Source organism: Triticum aestivum, chromosome 3A (genome assembly GCF_018294505.1).
Source record: "Triticum aestivum cultivar Chinese Spring chromosome 3A, IWGSC CS RefSeq v2.1, whole genome shotgun sequence".
NCBI lineage: Eukaryota > Viridiplantae > Streptophyta > Magnoliopsida > Poales > Poaceae > Triticum > Triticum aestivum.
Window position 1 is genome coordinate 350,685,252 of NC_057800.1, and position 25,309 is coordinate 350,710,560.

The following is a 25,309-nucleotide window of genomic DNA, read 5'->3' on the forward strand; positions in this document are numbered from 1 at the left end:
CTACCCAAACAAGACAAACAAGCAACAAGGATACAATCAACCACGTGCAAGAACAAGCGATATGATGAAATGATGATATGCTATGCGGCATGCGATGTGGGATGCAAAATGCAAGATATGACAGGAAATGCATGAACCTGGCCTCAACTTGGAATTCCAAGGGTGCCACTGGAAAGATGAGATGAAATCGCTTGAAAACGACATAAAGAACGCCGAAATCGGAGTTACGGTTTGGAAATGGCAAGCGATTCAAAAATGACACCGGTCTGCGATTTACAGCAAGTAGGCATCTAAATGCAATGAAATGAACATGCTACAGCACCCAAACATGACAACAAATTACATGGAAGGGATGCACACAAGATGCTTAACAAAAGTATAGCACTGATCTACGGCCAATTCATCCATTAGGAGGTTCAAACAAGCATGGTAAAACAGATCTCAGACTTAGTGAAATTAACACTTGTCTGGAATTTCAGACCATACAGCCCTCTTCGGAGCAACAGAACAACATGCTACAGGACCTGAACATGACAAAGAAAGACATGGAATGGAGCTACCCAACAAGCTTAACAAAAGTCCCTTAGTGACCTTGAGCCAAAGGGATCACAAAATATACTAACAAGCACACGAACATCGAAAAAACATAATCAGTTTTCAGACTTAGTGAAAACTGGGACATGCTGAAACATAACTCACGAAGGCATGTTTACGAGCTCGATGCACTCACTACGATGCAAGTAATGGCAAGACAAGAATACACCCATAAAGAAGGCACAAAATACAAGCTAGACATGGCAAGAACAATGGCATAGCATGCACGGATCAACTACAATAACATCGGCAAAATCGCAAACAAGTTGACGATTTGCCCAGATTCACAACGAAGCAAAAGTAGAGCTCGATTGACTCAAGCTAGGGTGCTCCATAATTGCAAACAAAGACATGGATTGGTGGAGCACTACAATATTAACAAAACTCCCTTACTGATCATTCTCAAAAGAGGCATGGATCACTAAGAAACAACAAGAACATATGGCATCATGAACTAAACAATCCCAGGACTTAGTGAAATTACTAAGTCCCTGAAAACAGAATTAGCAAGTGCACCACTTTGCAAGCTTGCACAAGTCACCACACACATCCTAAAAATACATGGGTTGCACCTCTGGATAGATGAAAAAACACTTAACAAAACATATGAAGAACTCACGGGCATATCATGCACACATTAATCATGGCAAAAATGACAAAAGTGCTAAACGGAGTAACAGATCTGACAATTAACTCAAGTAGCCCTCTTCTAACAGCATTTCGGGCATCAAGATGAACTCCAATGAAAATAATGCAATGGAATGAAATGATGCACTCTCTGAGGTGAACAATTTGATATGCTATATGCCCAAATCAGAGCTACGGATGCAATGTTACGGGGCCACGAACATGAGCATATGAACTAAAAATATCCGGGACTTGGTGAAAAAAAAAACTACCCCAGATCTGGATCTAGGTTTACTGTTCACGGCACGGAACCCGAGGACAGCGGCGCGGCTCGCCGGGGAAGTCGAGGACGGCGGCGGCCGGGGTTGGGGACGCCGGATCCGGCGAGGTCGCCGATGGCCGGGCCGGAGCTGGGGCCGGCCGGGGCGAGGGGGCGGCGCGGCGCGGCGTCCCGGCCGCGGCGGAGCGGGAGGCGGCGGCCGGCAGCTGCGGGCGGAGGCGGCGGCGACTGCGGGCGGCGGCGGTGGCTGCAGGCGGCGGCGGCGCGTGGAGGAGGGCGGCGGCTCGGGGCGCGGCCCAGGAGGCGGCGCGGGAGGGCCGGCCTCGGGCCTCTGCGGGCTCCAGCGGCGGGGATGTTGGGCGGCGGCGCGAGCTAACGGTGGAGCGCCACGTGGCGCCGGCGGGGAGCAGCGGACGTGTCCGGCGCCGTCCGGACATGTCCGGCGGCGGCGGATCTGGGATATTAGGGTTAGGGACGAGGGGGGTCCGGAATTTGGAATGGGGGTTGTTTATATAGGCATAGAGGGAGCTAGGAGAGTCCAAATGAGGTGCGGTTTTCGGCCACGCGATCGTGATCGAACGCTCTAGGACATGGAGCAGAGTTTGGTGGCTTTTGGGCCAAAATGGAGGGGTGTTGGGCTGCAACACACACGAGGCCTTTTCGGTCCCTCGGTTAACCGTTGGAGTATCAAACGAAGTCCAAATGGTACGAAACTTGACAGGCGGTCTACCGGTAGTAAACCAAGGCCGCTTGGCAAGTCTCGGTCCAATCCAGAAATGTTTACTCCCCACACACGAAAGAAAGCTAGAAATGACCATCAGAGGAGAACGAAGCGCCGGAATGCAAAACGGACAACGGGGAAAATGCTCGAATGCATGAGATGAACACGTAAGCAAATGCAATGCACATGATGACATGATACGAGATGCATGACAATGACAACAACCCGAACCCGAACCCGAACCCGAGAGAATAAAATAACTTAACGCCGGAAACGGCAAGAGTTGGAGTACAAATTGGGAAAGTTACATCCGGGTGTTACATAGCGTCACTAGAAAAAAGACACATACATGACATTTTGGGCCGAAAGAAACAAAATTCTGTCATACTTATGACACTTCTATGACGATAATTGTCACAAAACCCGGTATCATCATAGATGTGGTGGGGTCCTACTTCTGTGACAAAAAATCATGACAGAAAATGTGCTTTTCGTCCTGGGTGGGCCGGAGAAGCAGCTGCATGACATTCTTTGGGCCGTCCACGACGGAAAAAACCATGGTAGAAGCGAGGGCAAGGAAAATATTGGGGAGTTCCCGGTTATGGTGCGTGGTCGAGGGCCGAGTGATGCGCGTTTCTCTCGTACGTACGCGCGTGGGTGCAATGCGCTGGGCTCTAACTAAACCCGAGCGAGGCGTTGGGTTCTAACTGAACCCGAGCGTGGCATTGGGCTCTAACTGAACCCGAGCGTGGCGTTGGGTTCTAACTAAACCCGAGCGATTGCACTGCAGGCTACGCGTTACTAAACCCGATCGATCGATCTATCCCTTGGTGTTAACTGACCCCGAGTTGATTCCTTCACTACTGCTGCTAACTTAAGCCGATCGATGTTGCCTCTGGATGAATAGTGGGGGTTGGATGAACAGTTCCCGGTGGGGGGTTGGATGAACAGGACCACGTGGTAGTAGAGGCCGTTGTTGTTGGATGAACAATACCCCGATTAATCGAGTCGGTGGATGAACAGGACCTCGTGGAGGGCTGGATGAACATGACCCCATGGAGGGATGGTTGAACAGTAGCCAGTGGAGGGCTGGACGAACAGTGTCCCGTGGAGGGGTGGTTGAACAGGACCCTGTGGAGAGAGCTGGTTGAACAGTAGCCGATGGAGGAGCGCGCAGTGGAGGCTAGATGGACAGGAGGCCGTGGATAAATAGTCACACGTGGAGGTTGGAGAAGGGCGACGGTGGATGAATAGTAGTCCGTGGAGTCTGGAGGAGGTCGACGGTGGATATGAACAGTATCCCGTGGAGTCCCGTTTTGTGGTACGCCACACCCCTCCCGATGAACAGGACCCCCGTTTTGACCGTAGCACTCCAACACAAGTCTGTTTCCTCTGTTTTGCGGTACGCCACACCCTCCCGATCAACAGGACCCCATTTCCACCATAGGAGGTCTGTTTCCTCCGTTTTGCGGTACGCCAGACCCCTACCGACGAACAGGATCCCGTTTCGACCGTGTCCGGCCGAACACAAGACCGTTTCCTCCGTTCTGCGGTATGCCAGGCCTCGTCTCCATCGCATGTTCCATCCAAGCCAGTTGGCTCCCGATGAACACGATGACGATGCAGTTTCTCCGTTCTGACCCAGCCATGTACACGAGCCCTGGCCGTACGTATGCGCGAGTAGGTGTTCGAGACCCCGCCCGTATGTACGTACGTGGGTGTTGAGGGAGTCCTGGATTAGGGGGTCCTCGGACAACCGGACTATATACTTTGGCCAGACTGTTGGACTATGAAGATATGAGATCGAAGACTTCATCCCGTGTCCGAGTGGGACTCTCCTTTGTGTAGAAAGCAAGCTTGGCAATTCGGATATGTAGATCTCCTTCTTTGTAACCGACTCTGTGTAACCCTAGCCCCTTCGGTGTCTATGTAAACCGAAGGGTTTAGTCTGTAGGACAACAACAATCAGAATCATAGGCTAGCTTCTAGGGTTTAGCCTCTACGATCCGTGGTAGATCAACTCTTGTAATACTCATATCATCAAGATCAATCAAGCAAGAAGTAGGGTATTACCTCCATCGAGAGGGCCCGAACCTGGGTAAACATTGTGTCCCCCGCCTCCTGTTACCATCAGCCTTAGATGCACAGTTCGGGACACCCTACCCAAGATCCCCGGTTTTAACACCGACATTGGTGCTTTCATTAAGAGTTCCACTGTGCCGTCATGATAAAGGCTTGATGGCTCCTTCGATCATCGGCAACATTGCGATCCAGGGTGAGGTTTTTCTCCTCGGACAGATCTTCGTATTCAGCGGCTTCGTACTACGGGCCAACTCGCTTGGCCATCTGGAGCGGATCGAGAGCTACGCCCCTGGCCATTAGGTCAGGTTTGGAAGCTTGAACTATACTGCCGACATTCGTGAAGACTTGATCTTCCACGGATTCAAGCCCATGTCAGGTGCGCCGCACAGTCACGACGAGCATGACTTAGCTCTGTCATCAGACGGTGTTCGGGAGATCACACCTGTGGCTACTTCGGCCCTCAATCCCGAACAAATCGTGGCGTCCGAGGACGGGTGGATGGACCCCACCACGGAGGCCGCACACTCAGCGGCAATAGAGCCGAATACTGACTTCACCTCCTATGCGACCTGTGTTACCGGACCCTTGGATTCATCCCCGGCCACAGGCTCCGAACTGCTTGCGTCCATGCCTATCGAATCTCATTGGGCCGATCATGGAGTTTACCTCCGCGGATATCTTTCAGCACTTGCCCTTGGGCGATGTGCTAAATTCATTGACGTCTCTCTCCTTGTCAGGAGACCCTTGGTCGAACTGTGTTTGGCTTGAGTGGGAAGCGGACGACGAAGACATTCATTCCCCACCCACCACCCACTTAATAGCCAATGTCAATGACTTAACCGACATGCTTGATTTCGGCTCCGAAGACATCGACGGTATGGACGACGATGCAGGAGAAGAACAGGAACCACCGCCCACAGGGCGCTAGACAACCACCTCATCATATGGAAATACATGGTGGACACCCCCCAAAGAAAGCAATGGCAATAAGGCAACGGAGGATAATCTCCTCGTGAAGCAATCTAAGCACTGACGTCATCGACGCCGCTCTAAGCCCCGCCATAGCAAAAGCAGCAATACCGGCACAAGAGACAATAACGCTGCGGACAGTACCGAAGACGAAGACAATCCCCTCCGGCCAGGCTTCGAGCGGGAGGATGGGAAAGCTAGCCCTAAGGAACAGGCGACAAACGGAGAATCATAGGATGACAATTACATGCCCCTCTCCGAAGACGAGGTGAGCCTCGGCAACAAAGAATTTATCGTGCCTGAGGATCTCGTTGAGCAGGAACGCTTCAAGCGCCGGCTTATAGCCACAGCAAAAAGCCTGAAGAAAAAGTAGCAGCAGCTTCAAGATGATCAAGATCTGCTAGCGGATAGATGGACCGAGGTCCTAGCAGCTGAGGAATACAAACTTGAGCGCCCAACCAAAAGTTACACAAAGCGTAGGTTGCTACCCCAACTCGAGGAGGAAGAATGAAAGCCTACACTACCAGCGTATGATGCGGCTGACCGGCCACCTCATGGCCGAGACAAAACGGCATATAAGCCCAAAGTCCAGCCCGCACCCCTTCACCAGTCAAACAAAAACACCAAGGCCCAGGGCTACACGCAGGACCTGCGAGACCTATTGGAAAACAAACCAGGACATACAAGATCGATCTACAGATCGCGGGGGCGCACCCCAATGCGTGACGACGACCGTCACGCCGGATATACTAAAAGCAAATCCGGCCGGGCCGAATACAGCAGACAAGACTCATATGAATGGCGTCATGATATAGCCCGGCACAGAGGCGCCGCATACCCCCTATGCTTCATTGTTGAAGTAATGGATCATGAATTCCCAGAAGGGTTTTAACCCGCGAACATTGAATCATATGATGGTACTACAGACCCCGCGGTATGGATAGAGGATTTCTTCCTCCACATTCACATGGCCCGCGGGGATGATCTACACGCCATCAAGTATCTCCCACTAAAACTCAAAGGGCCGGCTCGACATTGGCTGAATAGCTTGCCGGCAAAATCCATCGGAAGTTTGGAAAACCTAGCAGATGCCTTCCTGGACAACTTCCAGGGCACTTATGTGTGACCACCGGATGCTGATGATTTAAGTCACATAACACAATAGCCCGGAGAGTCAGCCAGAAAATTCTGGAATCAGTTCCTAACTAAAAAGAACCAAATTGTCGAATGTCCGGATGCCGAAGCCCTAGAGGCCTTTGAACATAACATCCGTAACGAGTGGGTCGCCCGACATCTCGGCCAAGAGAAGCCAAAATCCATGGCAGCCCTCACGACACTCATGACCCGCTTTTGCACGGGCGAGGTTAGTTGGTTCGCCCGTAGCAACAACACAACAAGCAATCCTGGCACATCAGAGGCCAGAGATAGCAACGGCAAACCCAGATGCAATAAACACAAGCATCCCAAAAATGGTGGAAACACCGAAGATACGGTAGTCAATGTCAGATTTAGTGGCTCTAAGTCCGGTCAGCGGAAAAGGCCATTCAAAAATGACAATTTGGGCCCATCCAGTATGGACCGCATACTCGACCGTCCATTCCCAAATTCATGTCACCCCAGGAACACCAGCCAATCATACCAACAGAGAATTCTAGGTCTTCAAACAAGCCAGAAGGTCAGGTGCCGAAAACAAGGAGAAGGGGTCTCAAAGCGATGATGGCGACGAGGAGCCCAGATCACTGAATACAGGAGGGCAAAAGAAATTTTCCCCGCAAATCCAAACGGTGAACGTGGTAAACGCCACCCACACTCCCAACCTCGAGTCGACGAGTGACACCTTTTAATCGAACCTCAAGTCGACAGCCAAGCTCCCGGACACCACCAAAGGACTCCGAACTACTTCGTGGTAGGATAGCCCGGCTCGTCCAAAGCTCAATTAAACACTCCGACGAAAGCCAGGACAGGCCACATACTACGGCTCAACCGCTCGGCGGCACACAAACACATCTTTCATTTTCTTTATAGGTTCATTTTTGCCCAGGCAAGGACCGACGATATGGAAACAGCTCGAACACGCAAGCGAACCCTTAGATATTCCCCTCGATGACCATCCGACTACACTCCGGATCCGCACAGAGCTTCTTCCCGCCTGGTCTCAGTATGTTCCGCAGTCACTTTCTCTTTTTATTACTTTACGTGTACTCGTACGTGTCGACGTATTATTCAAATACAACAGGTGAATTTATATGACGCTTATCTGCCGTTATCTCTTATTAAAATTCTTTTGTCAAATGGCATATGTACACCGCGAGATGCTTTAATATGCTAGGGGCTTGATTTTACCCATAATATGGCAATAAAGTCCGGGTAGTTCGGCACCTCGAACTTATAGCATTATATGCATCAACTCCGAGTCATGTCTTGGGACAAATGTTGGGTTTGCCCGGCTGCCATGTTTTGCTGCCTTACGTTCCGCTATATCGGCTAAGGCAGCACATGGAGAACTACTATGATTGTGTCTCGGTTCTTTCGGACGAGCACCTCAGTAGAGAAAACCGAAAACTAACTGTCATGATGCGGCGAGAGATGGTTAGCTGTTCGTGAGGTTGTAAAATCTTTAAGGATTCATTCCGCATAATGCCACAACCAATGCAGTGTGTGATGGATCAGCTTTTCTTCCGACCAGGTGCATATAGAGCCCCTCGTGCAGTCTTCCAAACACCAGGGGCTGCGCCTACCTTCCTTTTCTAAAGCTCCTATGGCTAAGTGAGAGTGATAAAGCCCTATAGTCCGATTGCTTGGTTCGTTGCGCTAAACACCTCCTTCGAAGGACCCAAAACTGGGATAAAGAGTGATCAGATTTATCCTGACGACTAGCAGACTCTCAGCATTAATATATAAAACGGCCGTGCAGGAGGATAAACTTTCATATAACAGGCAATAAATAATAGAAATGACCTTGTTCAACATTACAAAGGACAACATGATTGTATTCATAGAAATATAATGTCCTTGGTGCATTGCTCCGCCGCAAGGCAGGATCCTTTCAGGACACTTTCATAATATAACTCAAGCTTGCGGTGATCCTTTCCCTTCAGCGGTCCCTCGGTCACCAGCTTTTCAGCATCCATCTTCCCCCAGTGCACCTTTGCACGGCGAAGGCCATTCACGCACCCTCTATATAGACCGAAGGTCACAGTATAGAGCCCATTAGCCTTATCCGGTTCTTTCTCTCACCGAACAGTGTATTAGGGGCTACCATCTATACTGTGACGCTCTTCGAAACCTCATAAAACATAACTCAAAGCCTCTTATAAGGCTAATACATGCATCATTCAGTCCACTCTCCGCAGACTGGATCTTCTCAATCACCGCACCCATATGGGCACAATGTTCATCGACGCTAGAGGCGCTTTTCAGCGCCGCCAATAAAGTATCCAGCACCTCTGGTTGGACAGAGGTTGCTGGTGGAACAAGTACACCCCCTCTAGCCAAGGGAGGCCGCCTGCCTGACTCTGGAACCATATTGGTCTCCAGAATTGCGTCCGGTTGGGGGCCGAATTCAAGATGGCTCCCGCCGACGACACCCATGGGAGTCTTCTCTCCCATGTGTCCGGCCCCTGAAGTTTGACCTCCTAGCACCACCTTGGCAATCTCCCCCCCCTCCTTGGCCTGGGTCCTCCTGGGACAAAGCCTCAGTGTCATTCAAATGTTTGGGGGAAGGGGCCCTCGGGGGTGTCCCGCTCTTCATAGCGGCGGAGCCTAGCAAATCCTCTAACATGGATTGCTCCATGCGGGACCTCGCCGGATTGCAAAAAGTATGGCCCAGATTAAAATATTGTGCCATGATAAGTCTGGACGCATAAACATGTTTGGATTTTATATACTCATCAGTTCACCAGGGGCGGAGCCCTGGGATCCCACACTAGGCTGCTATCAGCGGCGGTGGACTCCTCTGGAAGAGGAGTTTTTCCCTTCTTAGGCGACTTGGCCTCCAACAATGTGGAGGTTGTCCTTTTCTTTCTTCCCCCTACTGGGAATTTGTCTTCCTCCTCCTCGTCGTCCTCTTCAGAGGAAAAACGGGCATTGGAGTCTTTGGATATCATGTCCGAGGCGCCACGACGATGGAGGCCACCCCTGGTCTTCTTGGCCCCTCTCTCGGCCTTCTTCTTTGGCGCTTGTAGGGTGCCGGGACCAGCATCTTCATTAGAAGCGGGCCGGCCGGTTCTTCAGGTAGTGGGGTCGGACAGTAGATCCACCCGCCTTCTTCGTCCAGCCCTACAAGAGTTGTGGAAAACACATTAAGCATTTCCCTTGGGTTACGCGAATAAAAATTATAATGGCTTACCGAACTTGCGGGGCGGGACAGGTGGTACCCGCGGTCCTCGGCTGAGTCCGTTCATGATTTGCCGGACTTAAAAAGAACCTTATAGATATCTTTGTGTGAGGAGCCAAAGAGCTCTCACAGGGTCTGGTGCTTGGCCGGGTCGAATTCCCATAAATTGCAAGCCCGGTGTTGACAAGGAAGGATCCGGTGAACTAACATCACCTGGACTACATTGACAAGTTTGATATCCTTGCTTCCATATTCTTGACGCGCGTCTGAAGCACCGACAGCTCGTCAGACGAAGACCAATCCAGGCCCTTCTTGGGCCAGGACGTAAGCCGCAGGGGGCTCCGGATCAGAATTCAGGAGCAGCGGCCCATTTCGTGTTGCGCGGCTCAGTGATGTAAAACCACTGCTGCTGCCACTCTTTGACGGAATCATTGAAAGTACATGTTGGTCATGTGACGTTGGGCATCTTGCTCACCATGGCGCCTCCGCACTCGGCGTGCTCACCGCCCACTACCTTGGGCTTCACATTAAAGATCTTCAGCCATAAGCCAAAGTGTGGCAAGATGCGTTGAAAGGCCTCGCACACGACGATGAACGTCCAGATGTTGAGGAAGGAATTGGTGGATGGATCATGAAAATAGATCCCATAGTAATACATGATGCCGCGAACAAATGGGTGGAGGGGAAACCCCAGCCCGCGGACAAAATGAGGGAGGAAAACAACCCTCTCGTGGGATTCCAGAGTGGGAACGATCTGTCCTGCCGTCAAGAGACGGTGGCTGATTTTCTGGGCCAGGTACTCGACCTCCCGAAGCTTTTTGATATCCTTCTCCCGGACGGTAGAGTCTATCCATTTGCCTCCTTCTCTAGATCCAGACATTTTCAGAAGGCCTTTGTGGCTGGAGAGGACGAACGCTTGGGCGCTAGGGCTCGAGCCTAGGGGAATGGATAAGCAGAAGGAGAAGGCGTGGGTGAAAAGGGGGAGTCCTTATCTCCTTATAAAGGCGGCATGGATCCAGCGCCTCCCCACCTGCCCGGTAAACTCACTTATTCCCCAAGCGTCGCGCTAAAGACATGGTTGGATTACCCATACCCGCACTGATGAGAATCCAGAGATAGGGGACACGATCTCTGCTTCGATAAGACATGCCCATAAAACCGCCTCGCATCATGCGCAGTAGCTGGTTAGGGAGAACGGTTCGAATAAAGACCAGATCGTGGCGTGGTGTCATGTTCGGAAAAGTTGTCGGCGGATTGGATTTGTGGAATATTGTAGTCTCTGTGGTGGTATGTTGGATTTGTTTTGCAGAGCCGGACACGATCCTTGTGTTCAAAATCTTCTATGGAGTATTTGGAGAAGGAACTCGCCTTGCAATGCCGAAGACAATCTGCGCGCCGGACTCATCGTCATTGAATCCTGGTTTAGGGGCTACTGAGGGAGTCCTGGATTAGGGGGTCCTCGGACAGCTGGACTATATACTTTGGCTGGACTGTTGGACTATGAAGATACAAGATCGAAGACTTCGTCCCGTGTCCGGGTGGGACTCTCCTTTGCATGGAAAGCAAGCTTGGCAATTCGGATATGTAGATCTCCTTCTCTGTAACCGACTCTGTGTAACCCTAGCCCCCTTCGGTGTCTATATAAACCGGAGGGTTTAGTTCGTAGGACAACAACAATCAGAATCATAGGCTAGCTTCTAGGGTGTAGCCTCTACGATCTCGTGGTAGATCAACTCTTGTAATACTCATATCATCAAGATCAGTCAGGCAGGAAGTAGGGTATTACCTCCATCGAGAGGGCCCGAACCTAGGTAAATATTGTGTCCCCCGCCTCCTGTTACCGTCAACCTTAGACGCACAGTTTGGGACCCCCTACCCGAGTTCCGCCGGTTTTGACACCGACAACCGTATTTACTTTCTTGCATCATGGCCGCTATACGTACGTGTACATGCTACGAGCGCGCCTCTACTATGACACGTGCCCTTCCTTACACGGCCATGGTTCATCGCTCCAGCTTGCAGACAGACCGATCATATGTACGTACACGTTCGTGACAAGAATGACAATGCTACATACGCTTCGGCCAGGTGGGTCCCGACTATCAGGCACTTCCTTGCGGGTGAAGATGTAGCTGGTGGGTCCCAGCAGTCAGGGGGGCGAATCATTTTTTTGCCCGTAATATGGACGCACTTCCTAGCATGCGAAGATGTAGCTGGTGGGTCCTAGCAGTCAGGGGGAGAAAACATTAATTTTCAGGGTAAAAAGGATGCAGTTGCATGCATGCGTCCATGGGCATGGTGCGTCCCCACTGTTAGCCTCTCACATACAGTCATCTTACGATTACTCTCGGTTGTTGACCACGTTGACCACACCATGTCGAGCGCACCAAGGCCGATGGACGACGGTGAGGCCCCAGACAGGAACGACCCGGAGATGGGGAAGATGCGGCAGTGAGTGGCAGATGGAGAGGAGTGGGAAACTTCACTGGTTCGGGTGCATGGAGCACTGCCGCCCATGGGATACAGGAGCAAGAACAAAGGTTGAAGAAGGAACAAAGGTTGATTAAGTTGACAAAGCCCTGCGTACACGTCTGCTTAGTAGGCCCACAAGTCAGCCACCAAATCTGTCGGGTCCTAGCTGTCATCAGGAGGAATGGTTTTTTCGCATAACAAGGAGGTACTTCCTTCTGTGCGAAGATATACCCAGTGGGTCCCAGCTGTCAGGGGGAGGAAACAGCTTAATAAGGAGGAACTTCCCTTGTGTGCGACCATGGACCTCGTGGGTACCAGCCGTTAGGCTCTCCAAGTATAGTCCTCTTCCGATGACTCTCGTTTGTTGACCACACCGGGCCGAGCATAGCGAGGCGATGGACGACGGCGAGGCCCTAGACTGGAACGACCCCGAGATGTGGAAGACGCGGTAGTGGAGTCACAGACAGAGAGGAGTGGGAAAGTTGACTGGTTCGGGTGCGGGGTGGGCCTAAACTTGACAGATAATAACAGGAGGTGCGCAGTGGAGGGATGGCCTAGCAGTCGGCAGGGTATCGGTTCACTGAGGCGCGCAAAACAACGCCGCTAGACGCTGGAGGCTGGAGCAGGCGGTCCCAGCAGCGCTTGGGGAAGAAGACAAGAGGTTGAAGAAGAATGTTGGCTGTTGGATGTAAATCCAACGCCTTGTTAGGCTTCGACCTACTGGCCCACATGTCAGCCGGTCCATTTATTTTTTAGTCCATTTGGTGGGCTGGGTGAAACAATGATGTAGCATCTATGCAGCCTGTTTATATCTATGGTAGAATTTAATGCTCATTTGCATTTTTCTCGAAATCCACGGACTTGCTGGGTTGGGTGAATATATCATGTTGGGCTGGACGGAGAAATGTTATAAAAACATAAACACATGATTGCACGTCTATTACTGCATTGGTCAGTAAAATCTTTGCAAGCTTATGTACGCAATCACTAGGAGGTAACTTGTGAAGTTATATATAAACAATTATTATTATTATTTTGTAAGAACTTTCAACTTACGAAAGAAAATATCATTTTAATTTGATGAGTTAATAGGACGTGGGGTATTATTATTTTTTAGGCTAGACGTGGGATAGTTGAGTTGTCTAGGGAGAACTCAGTTTACATCGAAAAATAAAGTGGGAGAAAATTCAGATATAGGATTAATGAAAACGAAAAATAAAGAAGTGGGAAGGTCTATAAAATGGTTGGACGAATGATAGGTTTAACGTATCCTTATGTTGTTTCTATTATATATATATATATATATATATATATGTGGGTGTGTGTGTGTGTAATAAAATAAGATATAAATATAGGTTCACTTTCGCATTCTTATAGAAAACATAGGTTCAGTTTTGCATTCTTATAGAAAAATAGAACTGAGTTGTGCATCTTCTTGAAAAAACAAACATAACTTGGGTTGCTAATGTTGTAGACAATCTAGGTTGGGAGGCCTAGAGGCTGCTTGATACCTGCTGGATCCAAAAAATGTTGAAACATGTCGTGGGATGCCCATGTTAAACAATAAAACGTAGGCCATGGACCTGATGGGCCCGGGACTGTCAGCCTCTCGACGAACAGTTGTCTCCCGATTCCTCTTGTTTTGCTGACCATGTTGGGAACGACTGATGGCGGCGCCATGGCAAGAGCACTAAGGCGAAGGACGACGTCGAGACCTCAGACCGAATGAACCGGAGCGGGGGAGGACGCAGGCAGAGGGGAGTACAAGGGTTGACTTGTTCGGGTGCAGGGTGGGCCGGTGGAGCTGCTGCCACCGTTCAATGTGTGGGGGTAGAGGGATGGCCAGCCACTGTATAGGAAGAGGATAGAAGATTGAACAAAATAAAGAACTACAAATGGATAGGTGGTTGGTCCCATATGTCTGTGTACGAGACCTGCTGGGTCCACCTGAGAAGGGGAATATGTTGGCAGGAACGAGATTCAAAGCACGACAGCCGAGTGAACTAGTTTTTTTTAAACAGACAAGTGAACTAGTTACATACATAAGCAAATATCCACTAAAAAAGAAAATAGGTTAATGCGTTCTTAAAAGAAATATTTCACACAAAACAGATAATTACGACACATAGACTAATGCACGAAACACTCAGATGATAAAGGTGCTTTTAAACAGATAAAGTACACCATCTAGACATTCCTGGCACGCTTGATCATGACGCTGCGGCTGTCCATGTACTCGTCGGTTACGGGAAGCAGACACACCCTTATGTCCAAGATCCGCCTGTACATGTCGTCGCATGCGTATGCGTCCTTGACCACGTAGGTTATGTAGGCTAGATTCACTGGTACCTCCCATGTGTTCAGGTCCTTGGTATCATTGTCTTCTTTCATGTTTGCGTATCAGGGGTCGATGATGGTCTCGGCGAGGTCAACCACGGAGTCCTTCTCCTTCCCGTTGCCGATGATCTTGTATTGCTTCTGGATGTCGACAAGCTTGCTGCACCAGATGGACAATTTGTTGCATTCTTCCTTCTCTCCACCATAGCGAAGGTGCAGTCGGCGCTGCCGATGAAACGGATGAATGCTCCAGAACCTCTGATGGCCCTACAATAGTGGTAGACGAGAACATCATCCCGCACACATACCTGGGTGACGGCGACCCGCTGGTCCCTGTCAGGAGACGAATGGATGGGCACAAGGTCTATGTCCTGCGACCTTGTGCTTTCTCGTCCTGTAGGTACTGCTTGAACTCGGCGAGGCAGAGCTTCACTGATTCCGTATCGTTGGTGTACATCACATTCAACTTGGTGGAGCCATAGGACTGAACGGCGAACTCAAAGGGGAACTCCTTGCTGAAGTCCATATCTAGCAGGCTCGTCCCTCGGATCGCCATTGGAGTCTCTTCAAGTGAACGAATGGGTAGGCAGCAGCAGCAGTTCATTTTTCGGCTCTTGGAGAACTGGATTCAACAGTAAACTGAGCGTATACGGGCACAGCAGTTACTACCCATCCCTCGCCTGCTGCACACCCGACAGAAGATGCACCCTCGGTGCATTCAAATGCCTCCATTAAGAAACCTACTCAGGCCACACGTCGGTTCACGAGCGGGTCTGTATTCAACAGTAAACTGAGCGTATACAGGCACAACAGTTACTACCCATCCCTCGCCTGCTGCACACCCGACAGAAGATGCACCCTCGGTGCATTCAAATGCCTCCATTAAGAAACCTACTCCGGCCACACGTCGGTTCACGAGCGGGTCTGTATTGACACTTTCACACAGATAATACTACCAAGTTTGAACTGTTTGTTATGGTTGTTGTCCTCTGCATCATGCTGTGTTTCCCAGCTTGCAAGATTCAGAACCAACAAATAAGATCCAAATAATAAGTACAACAAAGACGCCTACACATCTCATTGACTCCCATCTTGCAAAATTCATAACCAACAAATAAGATTCAAATCATAAGTACAACATATATGCCTACACATCTCATTGATTCCCAGCTCGCAAGATTCAGAACCAACCCATTAGAGCCTTTTGATGAAGTGAATATCGGGATTAAATCCATCTTGGCTAGCCGTGTCATACAACCGAAGAACTTGGCAAATGCTCTTGACCGTCACAACATCTGTAGTTGAGTATTACTGTTTGCACAACACAAATAAGAAGAGCGTGATTACTATAATTGTGGCACTCCTTGAAATCAACCTGCAGCTCCACTCGGACGAGGCCTGCCTAGACTTCCATGATTCAATTCATGCGCCTTTTTCTGCAGTTCACCTGAAATGAATCAAAGATTGCACCGCAAGAAGTACTTGCTCTCATGAGCTGGCAGATTCTTTAGTAGTTGCACTAAAATTGAGGAACCTTATGGTTGGCTGTCCTGCTCATGTAACGTGCAACTATAATTTGCTAATCCTTTTGTGCAGTTCCACTAAAATAAAGTGACATTGTGGTGATAGTGACGGCTCATCTTGCAAAGGCTAATAAAATGCTGCACGAGATTACGAGTAGAATTTGACGGAGATTTTGGAAACTCCAATCACCATTTTGTGCAGTTCCAACAAAATTGAGAGATATTGCCCATGTGACATTTTAGGTGAACTGCACAAGACACTCATTCCAAAAAAGAGTGTTTTGTGCAGTTCGCCAAAAGGTCACAATAGCAAGAAGGTGAAATGGATATCCCTATGTGCACAAAAAGATAGAAATTAAATAGTTGTTGGTCAATAAGAATATACAAAACATACACGAAATGAAAAGAAGCATCTTAATTATGTTCATGGAAATCACACAAGGACAGTAGAAATTTTAAAACGTCAACAATGCTTTATGTTACTAGAAGCTTTACGATCAACAATGACATTCGTCAAATATGGGATTACTTTAATGGTGGCATTGCTTGTTTAGCAGATACAGTAAATCAATAGCAGCTAAAGAGTTGGTTTAATGGCATGGGACCGTGGGGACCCCAGGACACTCAGCAGCGTAATGGAGCAAGTTACTTATCATACTAGGGAAAACAGCAGGAGTACCATTTGTAACACAGTTTAATTGCATTATATCACTGGAGTCATTAGATTAACAATAACACTAGTTAGACATGTCCCTAAGGTAACAGTGTGATTGCTTCATTTTACATGCGCCCTTACATTAACAACAACAAAAGGTTGGTATAAGGACATGCGACAGTGAACGCATCAACACAATGTACCTACAAGGAGGCATAAAGTGGTGATGCCGAGTTTGTTCATGCTATATGAGGGGAGCAAATCTAATCCTGGAGACCTTTTACTATGTGAGGGCAGCAAATCTAATCCTGGAGACCTTTTACTATGTGAGGTCAACAAATCTAATCCTGGACACCTTTTACAATGTGAGGGCAGCAATTCTAATCCTGGAGACCTTTTACTATGTGAGGGCAGCAAATATAATCATGGAGACCTTTTACTATGTGAGGGCAGCAATTCTAATCCTGGAGACCTTTTACTATGTGAGGGCCACAATTCTAATCATGGAGACCTTTTACTATGTGAGGGAAACAAATCTAATCTTGGACATACTCTGTTGACTTGTCCACCAGCCGCCTCTTTCTATCCTTTTTTCAACCAATAATAGATCTGTTCCTTATCCAGTTTGTACTGTGTTTTCCCATTATTTCCCTTTTCAACCAAGAGACCGGTTGGGTATCTGGTCTCTACTAATTTCACCATATTATTTCCTCTTTGAATCAAGTCCTAGATTCATGCTACAACTTTCCCCCTTTCTTCATTGTTTGAACCAAGTCCTAGATTCGAATGCATGAAGTAGCTTTACCTCTAATAATACTAAAAATTTAGGTGGCTTTGGAAGAGCTGATGGGAGTAGAAAAATATGCACATGCAGACACGTGGGGAGCTGGGGCAGTAGAGCAAGGCCGCTTTCAAAGAACTTATACTTGAGGGTCATTGGGATGTCGGTGGCAATAGGTCGGATCTGCGAACAATACGTCAGGGAGGAAGAAGGGTCGAAGGACCTCCCGAGCCGGCGCTGTGTCGGAGAGAACAGCACGGGCAGAGGATCGTGCCCCTCAGGCAACTGTGGGTTTCCTCCCTCATCGATGATGACCAAGTGAATGATGCACCTAGTCCTCTACACACACCAGCCGAAGGGATCAGGCCGGATCTGTGACCAGCGGTGAGCAGAGAGAAAATGTCGCTACCAATGTCTTGTTTAGATCTGGAGAGGATGAGAGAATAAAGAGAGAAACCCTTGTAAAGCAAGCACTCAGGCCCCGGTGAACATATATAGTGGAGTGATTATCTTTCTCTCTCCACAACAAGCTTTTCAATTTGTGTATGTGGCATTAAAGAAAAGAAACTCTCTATTTAAGGTGAGTAACTGTACGACTTCTACTTACTACTACTACTAACTCTGTCCTGGTTTATAGGTCACCTTTGTAGTTCGTGCCAAATTTTGACCAAATATTTAGCTAACAAAATGTTAATGCATGTCAACAAAATTATATCATTGGATTCGTATTTCAACATAGCTATCAATGATATAATTTTTGGTAACATGCATGAACGTTTTGTTAGTTCAATCTATAGTCAAAATTTGACACAATATACAATGGGGACCAATAAACTAGGACGAAGGTAGTAGTAGTAATATTGTTTACTTGTGCTCCCCGGCCCTCCATTCATTGACCAACCCCATGGGTGAATAAACATACAATACTAGTATTTATATAGAACGAACAAGCTCGAACTATTTTCTCATAGTTAAAAGTTGAGGGTGGGGCTTTTCCGGGCAGTACGTGCGACAGTTTTCGCGTAGGCGGTTTGACAGACAGGCGAGGAGGGTGAGGGAGTAGCAAATTCAACTTACTTACTGCTGGAAAAGTTGGGCTGTCTGATTTGACGGTGCATTACTGCTGGAAAGATTTGTGATATGACTACTCACTATAGTCATGAATTACTGGTGGTACGACCGGGGTAATGCCCCCCTTCCATTCTGCACTCTAATCTTGTGCATGACACGTCGACCCGGATGTTCGCTCTCCCACATGCCGGCAAAGTACGTAGGAGGAGTGCGAACCACAGTAGCCCAGTGAATTAGTAGTAGAAAACAATGTGCTGATATGGCCATAAAAAACAATGTGCTACGGCCCAGACTGTAGCATGTACAGTACTACTCCTCTTTGTTTGCATCCCTGAGTTAGAGCTAGTTTGGGTTGAAATAGCCTCAAATTATCCAAATAGGAGGGGTTAGTTTGAGCTAGTTTGCTCTAACCCAGCTAAAATAACTAGGGACTAGGGACTTTTTAGTTGGGACTAGAAAAATTCCTAGGACTTATGAACCAAATAGGGCCTCAAGCACCTATGGAGGCGACTGCCGCTCGCGTCTATCGCGTGTCAGGGGACGTTCCCGTCGACGACGAGGTATCTTGTTGTGCACCACGACCAATGCGGAGAGGAAAACGAGAGAACTACGTATTTATTTATGGTGTAGATTCACTCATTTTGCTCCATATGTACTCCGTCTCGGTGTAGTCTAGTCACTTGTTGAAATCTCTAGAAAGGAAAATACTCCTTTCTGGTTTATATGGCTATAATAGCAAGTAATAGTGGGCTCACATAGCAATTTTTTCTCATGCAAGAGCCTGGCTATATGCGTGCTCCAAGGTTCAAAACTGCCACGTTCGGGTTGCACTTGGCTCTTCGCCTCTTCGAGAAGACGAACAATGATGTTACTACTACTGCTTCTACAGTATCGAATCCACTACTGCATGTCCGTCCACCGCGAGCGGGAGGGATAGCTTGTTGTAGTAATACTATAAGCAAAAGCCTGCCCTTGTCTGCGAGCCACCGCGCGCATGGGCGAGGGAGAAGGCGAGTAGTAAAATCAAGCTTCTCCTCGTTGTACGAGTTGACATACCCGCAGTGTACAATACTCCATTTGCTGCAACCTCTAACATACCCCACCACAACTTAAAATATATATTCCTGTCTTGACCAGATGAGCGTGCAAACTACAATCACCAGGATGACAGGTAGGGCCAGATGATCATTTTAATAAAAAAAAGCATGGAGCCGACCCCAACGATTTTAAAGCTTACAGGCACGGCACACACTATCCTAGACTACTCTACACATGAAACTGCCACACAAGCGTCTGGGCTGTGCTTGGCTCTTCGTCTCTTCGGGAAGTGGAACAATTATGGAGTACTACTATAGTGGAGGAGTACTACAGTATGCTTCTGGCCATCTGACACCGATTGAACTACTGCATGTCCACTGCGTGCTCGAGGGAGAGTGTGTAGCAAACGAAAGCTTCTCCTAGTCCTGCCAGCCACCACGCTCATGGGCGAGGGAGGGACGCAGCTTCATTGACTTACTGCTCCTGTCTTTGCATGTATGATAGGTGGGCCCAATAGGAGGGTGGCCCACCTGTCATGCAGCCAAAGGCAGGTGCGGTTAAGGCGAGAGAGCGTTGTAGTAATCAAACTTCTCGATCTTGTACAAGTTAATGTGACACATCAAAGCACTTCACTTGATATATTTCAATAATTTGTGTTTATCGATGCATTAATTACAACGCATGCATGCATGCCATGAGTCTCCTTTTGATACTTGCATGTGTTGATTTAATGCACCTTGAAGTAGTATGAATATGTGACGGTAAAGCTTTGTAATGCACTGGCCCTAATAAAGCGAGAGATGGTTATGCACGAGGAGGGAGGAATTCCGAGGAGGGCGAGATCATGCAGACGGAACAGGACCCGACGATGGAGATCTCTATGGTCTCGATGGACCTCACCTTGTTCCACTGCCCCTTCTGCCTCCACCCCTTGAAGCCTCTAGTGTATGAGGTTCGGATACACCTCCTCCGTTTGGCTGATCGAGCAAGGTGCAGGTTTCTTGATTGATGTGTTGTTCGATTGATTTGTCTAGTGCAAGGGAGGGCACATGGCCTGCGTGGACTGCCACGTCGAGCGCCCCGAGAACCCGCGGCAGTGCCAGAAGTGTGAGCACGGCTGTGGCTTCAACGTGCGGAACACGGCGGTGGACGCCGTCCTCTCGTCGGTGAGGGTGGAGTGCCCACACGAAGGTTGTGGGCTCTACGTCAATTACCACAAGCTCGCCGATCACCAGAGCGTGTGTCAGCTCGCGCCCTACAAATGCCCCATGCCCGTCTACGGCTACGAAGGACCACCGCCGGCGCTCTCCCACCACATCAGCACCGTGCATCCCATGCCCGTGCACAGGATCCAGTACGGCAAGGTGCGTCCGCTACAAGTGCCACTATTGGAGCCACGGCTATTGTTGTTCGCGTAGGAGGAGGGCCACACGTTTTTCTTGGTCGGCGGCGTGCTCGACATCGGCGCACCTATCGCCATGTCAATCGTCTGCGTCAGAGAGGGGTCGTCCCCACTTCCACACTACGTAGCCAAGTTGTGGGCGAACGGCCCGCTGGAGGAGCCCAAAGGTAGGACTGACGCCGTCAAGGTGGAAATGGAGGTGACAAGAAGCAAGGATCCCGGCGACGTCGCCGTGGATGAGCTTAACTTTTTCATAGTTCCGCCCAAGCTGCTGGCTGGGGCTAAGCTGGTGTCCCTCCACATTCAGATTGACAAGCTCACGTCCTAAATGATTCTACAATGCCTTTTGTTTATCTTAGTAATATGCTAATATAGGGGTTAGCTCAGTCTACTTTAGCTTAAGAGATGGTAGGCTTTGGTGGCGATGCAGCAATTACTTCGACATCAGATCATCAGTTAAAGTAATTCCCAATAGTCAAATGGATATTTTGTGTCTGTTGTCTATAAAGATCCTTTGGGTAAGAAGTATAACTGCTTATAAGAAGTAAGTATAATGGCTTATATGCGTGTTTGTTTAGGAAGTGTTGTATACTTGTGCGAGTTGACGTGACACATCAAAGTAGTACTACTAGTAGTACTCCCTCCGATCCTAATTTCTCTGTGCATGAGGCTGGTCATAGTGGGACTAACATAGGTAGTAACATAGATGCCACATAAGCAAAAATGATGAGGTGGCAAGTAATTAATGAGGAGAGAGGCAAATAGAGAGTGGGGAGTAACTTAGACTAGTGTCATGCATATGACACTAGTCTAAGTTATTACCTTCATAATGCAAAGCAACATAATAGTAGTATCATAGATGGCTTCATCTATCTTGTCTTGGAAAGCGCTATGTTATAGTAACATATTATGTCACCACCTCTTATTAATTACTTGCCACATAAGCATAATTTTCTCGAAGTGCGCTATGTTACTACTCCCTCCGTCTAGGTGTATAAGACTAGTCATAGTGGGGAGTAACCTAGAGTAGTAACATGCATATGTTACTAGTCTATGTTACTACCTCCATAGTGGGTAGTAACATATGTGTTGTGTCATGCATCACTTCATTTATTCGGTTGTAGACTCATCTTTTCTTGATATGTGTGATGTTATTGTAACTAGCTATGTTACCACATGCCTCTCTTTCTTCATTAATTACATGCCACATCATCTATTTTGTCTAGATAAGTGTGATGTTACCATCATTGTTACTCCCACTGTGTGTAGTCTAAGTCATCTTAGGTTGTGCACCGCGACCAAGGCAGAGGGAAAAATGAGAGAACTTAATGTCTTTTTGCTAATTAAAAGCATTGCATGCAATGAACTAACCACTGCATGTCATGTTTGTTAGTCTCAAGTCATTAAAAGCATGCACGACCCACATCTCTTATTGGCTGATACGTCACGAAATAATAAACGAGAAGGGAGTTAATTACCGTGCCTAAGTGTTTTGGGTTTCTTTCGTCTTCATAAGGTGACTTACACACCTAGACGGAGGGAGTAGTTAAGTTACTCCCACTATGACTAGCCTAATATGTTACCATCACATAGCGGTTTCCAATGCTAAATGAGTCTACAAAGTAATAAATGAAGACATGTAGTACTATGTTATCACATATATGACACTACCCACTACGAAGGTACTAGTAACATAGACTAGTAACTAGTTGATGTTACTCTCCACTATGACCAGACAAAGTCGAGGCGCGGGTACCAACGAGGGCCTGGTTGTGTCTATACTTGGACAACTCACTCGACTACATGCGCACCAGGCAGACGAATCTCGTGTCATGTTGGTACTGTGTGCGGCCCACACATGAACCAAAACCTCACGCCTCCATTTAGCCTCTGCGTTTTAAACCTCTCAATCTCAAGGCCAAGGAGCAATGTGAAACCTATGATAGATCCAATCGGATGGTTGAGAACACTACAATTCGTAGCTACAGATGCGTGTGTGAGAGAGGATGAGTGCGTGCATGCACCTCTCCTCTTCCTGTATAACGTACTAAACTCGGAGTACAAGTGTATGTGGGTGCCATCGACCTAGGGAGCAGTGATGGTGCGTGCGATAAGTCCTGAGAGATGGGTGTAATGCGTTTGAAAAAAAGACTAGTCTATAGCTCGCCATGAGGCTATTCCTGTCGAACGCCAAGCGTAAGATATGTATCCGATGGTGCCAGTTTTTGCACGTACACAGCAGTAGAAAAAGAACTAATACCATGGCATATACTACACCACGGCCGAGAACACGTGCCCACATTATGCCATCCGGGAATAGTGCCGCACTTCGAAACTAGAACCGTCAATAAATTTTGAGCACTTCTCGTCACATTCCAAATTACTACTACCACGCTATATTTAATTGCAAACCTGTTCACACCGATCACAACCTCAATGGTTTCCCACTTAGGAGCGTATTAGTAGTACTCGGTTATAAATACTACTATGCCAAGATGACTGCACATTCCTCCTCAACTCATCATCCACAAAAAACAATCAAGTCAATCAAGCCATGGCCAGCGTGAATTCTGGGTTGAGAGATTTCCACCAGGGAGAGGCGAGCATGGAAGAGGAAGCACGAGAGATGTCCCGCCTTGCCACGAAAGTAGCCGACATGTCTAGCCGCGCAGCAGTAGCAGCATAGAGGTCCTGCCGCACCGTCGAAGCAGCATCGAGGTCCCGCCGCGCTATCGATGTAGCAGACTGGTCCGACCATGCTGTGGAAGCAGCAGAGATGTCCCGCCGCACCACCGAAGCAGCATGGAGGTCCCGCCGCGCCGTGGAGGCCTGGGAAAATTTCTTGCGGGCAGGCGAGGACTCTTATAGACGGATGCATGCGATGGTCCATAGCCAGATGGATCAGATCTCCGGCTTGGCGAGGTTGCTGGACGAAGCTACCGATGTCATCCAGCAACTAGGGGAGGGCAATGCGAAGCTCCGGGGTGAGCGTGACCTACGAAGGGCGAAGATCACCGGAAGGGCAAAGCAGGAGGAGGATACCGATGCCTTGTTGCAGAGGACGGGCGTCTTCATCAAGAAACTTATGGACGAGAGTGCCATGCTTCGCATCAAGCGCAACAGGCTGGTGGACGAATCCATGGATGCTGCCCAGCAGCGTATTAAGGACATGAAACTGATGAAAGATGTCATCGCCCACCGCGAGAACTAGTCTCCGCGACCTGCAGCGCATAAAGAAAGTAGAGATCAGCGAGCCAGATTGTTGTACGCATCTTCCTTCTTCTTTTGCCCTTGTGTATTTCGAGCGTAGCCACATGTGGACTTTTAATTATCTTCCTAATTATGTAAGACAATTATTATACAATCTCGTCGTCCTTCTATATATTCATCAGTCTTGCTATAAGTCGCAGTAGATGCTATATAGGTCCGTCGGATCTTACATCAAGATCCATGCAAAATTTTCTTTTTAGATTTTTTTCTCCCTTAAATCTCAGTCGAGTGAGACATTGCCACGCCATTAAATAGGGGCTTGGGCGCCATTAATGGAGACCTTGGGATAGAGGTGAACGACAGATGGAAGTCAAAGGGCTCTCCTCCCGATAAGCACGCGCAGGGGTCTGATCGCACGCCTCCCGTACTCAAATAGCTACCCTGCATGGCACCTCCTAGCTAATAGAAAAAGGGGGCGCGTGGCGGCACGTAAATAGTAAATAGAACGCCCACGGTTTCAATAATACTGGTGTTTCCGATTGTAACGTGACATCACTTGTTCCAAAATGACTTTGTTGATTGTTAATGTGTGCGCCTTCGCAAATCGGATAGCAAAATTACCACAGCATGTCGGTGTCATGTCATGACACAAAGCCAAGTTTCATGATTTTCATGCATGTTTCGGATTTACAGGAATTAAAAAACCAAGTTTCTCAATGTTTCCAGCCGAGCAACGATGCCCTGATGTTTGAATTTCATTCCCATTTCTTGCATGGGACATAGAAATTTACCCCATGACACACATGTGATTTTTCAACCAGCTTTCGTGCACTGGAGCATGTGCTTGTATTTCAAATTTGAATTATGCACACAAAGGTGACACGTTCCCTCTCAGAACCACGAGCCTTCTTGAGAGAAGCTCCGGTTTGCAAGAAACTTATACCACAACTTGTTCCTATTCTACCAATTTTTGTTACCACAGCATGGTAGTACCATGACATGACACCATGCCAAGTTTCATGATTTTCAGGCGTGTTTTGGATTTACAAGAATTTCAAAACTGATAGAGGCTAAGGTGTCCCGATGTTTCGATGAGATGGTGGCTATCGTTTTCTGTGGGAGTCGACCTTGACGACCCGACTACAAACGTCCGAGACGTCGCGCCTTAGCAATCGCTAAACCAACTTCTGAGTGTTATTGACCACGCCGGA